Source organism: Echinops telfairi, unplaced genomic scaffold, assembly GCF_000313985.2.
Source record: "Echinops telfairi isolate 266 unplaced genomic scaffold, ASM31398v2 ScPeMD7_7475;HRSCAF=8513, whole genome shotgun sequence".
In the NCBI taxonomy this organism is placed as follows: Eukaryota; Metazoa; Chordata; class Mammalia; order Afrosoricida; family Tenrecidae; genus Echinops; species Echinops telfairi.
Genome location: NW_022111379.1, coordinates 23,208,806 through 23,211,760, shown reverse-complemented (window position 1 = coordinate 23,211,760; position 2,955 = coordinate 23,208,806).

Sequence of the window (2,955 nt, the reverse complement as noted above, 5' to 3'; positions counted from 1 at the left end):
TACAATGGGTTCCTCCCATCTTAATGCCACAGTCTCTTCATATAAATCAGCTTTGCTGATGATTCCTGGGTATGCGGACTAAAAAGTATAGTGAGAAGGTACAACCCTGTCACACACTTTCCCTGATTTTAAAGTATGCAGCATTTCCTTGTTTCATTCCCACAAATGCCTCTTGATCCATGTTCAAGTTCCACATGAGAACAATGACATATTCTGGAATTCCCAATCTTCCTGAGGCTATCCATAGTTTGTTATGATCTACACAGTCAAATGCCTCGGCACAGTCAATAAAACGCAAGTAAACTTTTTTCAGGTATTCTCTGCTCTCAACCAAGATCTATTTGGCATCAACTATGATATCCCTTGTTCAATGTCTTTTTCTCAATCCAACCTGAACATCAATCTGGTAGTTTCCACTTTAAGCACAGGCCCATATGATGTCAGAAATGATATTCTTGTTCAATGTCTTTTTCTCAATCCAACCTGAATGTCTGGCAGCTCCCTTCAGCAACATTTTACTTGTATATGATATTATTGACATTGTTCTACAATTAGAGCTTTCTGTTGGATCACCTTTTATTGGAATGGGTACAAATATGGATCTTTTCCAGCCAGTTGGCCAAGCAGCTGTCTTCCAAATTTCCTGGCATAGATGAGGGGTCCCAGTGTTTCCGAGTCATGGTTTTAGCTAATGCTTTCAATGCTGCTTGATCTCCTCCCTTCAGAACCATTGGTTCTTGCTCATATGCGATCTCCTAATATAGTGGAAGATTGACTAGTTCTTTTTGGTACATTGACTCTGTATATCATTCTCATCTTTTGATGCTTCCTGCATCATTCAATAATTTGCCATAGGGGTTGGAACTCAAGGCTTGAAGATCTTCTTGAGTTATTTTAATTTTAGATATGCTAAGTGTGTTCTTCCCTTCTGATTTTTCTAATTCGAGGACTCTGCACATTTAATTATAATCATTGACTTTGCCTTCTTGAGCTGCTCTTTAAAATTTCTATTCAGCCCTTTGACTTCTTCATTTCTTCCATTTGCTTTAATTACTCTACATTTAGTTTCTGAGTCTCTTCTGACATCCACTTTGATCTTTTCTTTCTTTCCTATCTTTTTAATGACCTTCTTCCTGTTTTCTTCACGAATGATGGCCTTTATGTCCTTCCACAGATCATCACGTCTTCTCTTATTAGTGTTCCATGCATCAAATTTGTTCCTGAAATGTTTTCAAAATTCAGGTGGGATAGATTTGAGGTTGTATTTTAGCTCTCGTGGAGTGTTTTAATTTTCTTCAGCTTGCATATGAGCAATCAATGGTCTGTTCCACAGTTAGTCCCTCGTCTGGTTTTAGCTACTGTTATTAAGCTTCACCATTATCTCTTACCACAGATATAGTCAGTTTTACTGCTATGTGTTCCTTCTGGAGAGTCTATGTATATATTCACTTTTATATTATTGAATAAAAGTTATTTGCTATGAACAAGTCCTTGGTTTTGCAAAATTCTACCATGCAATCTCCATCTTCATTGCTATCACCAAATCCATATTTTCCAACCATTGGTTCTTTCACTTTGCTTCCAACTTTTGCAATCCAATCACCAATAACTACCAATGCATCTTAATTAAATGCTTGATCAATTACAGAGTCTTTGGTAGAATTCTTCAATATCTTCATCAATAGCTTTTATGTTTGATGCACAAATTTGAGTAACAACTGAATTGATTGGATTTCCTTAAATGCAGATATAATCCTATCACCAACAGCATTATATTTCAAGATAATTTTCCAATGTAATTTTTGACAATGAATGCAATGCCATTTTCTTTTATTTTGTTATTTCAGCATAGTAATTCATCTGATTTTCTGATTCAAAATAACCAATACCAGTCAATTTCTTCTCACTAATGTCTAGGATATGATATTTATGCATTATATTTAATTTTACGAATTCCAGTTTTCTTAGATTCATTCTTCAGACATTCCAATTTCCTATCAGATGCCTTTTCCAGCTGTTTCTCATTTCCGTGACTCATGCCCCTTTAGCAAATGTACATACCAAAAGCTCCATTCCCACAGGTTTTACTCAACTCCCATCACCCACGGTCAACTCTATTTTGAGATATAAGCTCCACCTCAGTCACCTTTCCAGGGCAGTCCAACCAGAGGGCCCATCCTCCCACATTATTTCCAAAAGTGTCTGCTTCCGTTCATTAGGCCTTCAGTACCTGAAAATGTTTCCAAGCTTTGCTTAGGGTTTTAGTCGGATACTTCCTCTGAAGTAGGTAACTGAGTCCCTTTTAGTCATCTGTTCGCAGTCTGGAAGTTCTGCAGAAGCCTCTTCACTTTGGGTCAGCTGGCTCCTATTTAAAATGCCAGTGACATAAGAGTTCCACCATCACAGCATTCCACAAGCCACCACAGTATGACAAACTGACAGACAAGTGCATATGACTTACCATGTTTCCCTGAAAGTAATATATCCCCTGAAAATAAGAACTACTTACAGTTTTACCTCTCGCTGAAATATAAGGTATCCTCTGAAAATAAAAACTCCCTGAACATAAGGCCTCCCTGATCATAAGGCCCCCTGAAGCTACTGTAACTCTGGACTCTGGACCATAGTGGTGGGCACTGCCGCACAGATCACTGTTGGCCGCAGCGCAGCCAGAGCAGACAGGAAGTGAGAGTAAATGTACCATAGATTGTTGTACATGGAAATAATGGCAGTAACAAGAAATTCTTGATACTATAGGATTCAGTTTGTCTGGTTATGCTGGTTTGTGATGACAACCACTACTGTACCATATACAGGTAATAAATTTCCTTTTTTGTTGTTCAACAATAAATGTGTACCGTATTGTTCTACATGGAAAAATCAAGATATCCCCTGAAAATAAGATCTAGTGCATCTTTGAGAGGAAAAAATTAATATAAGACACTGTCTTATTTT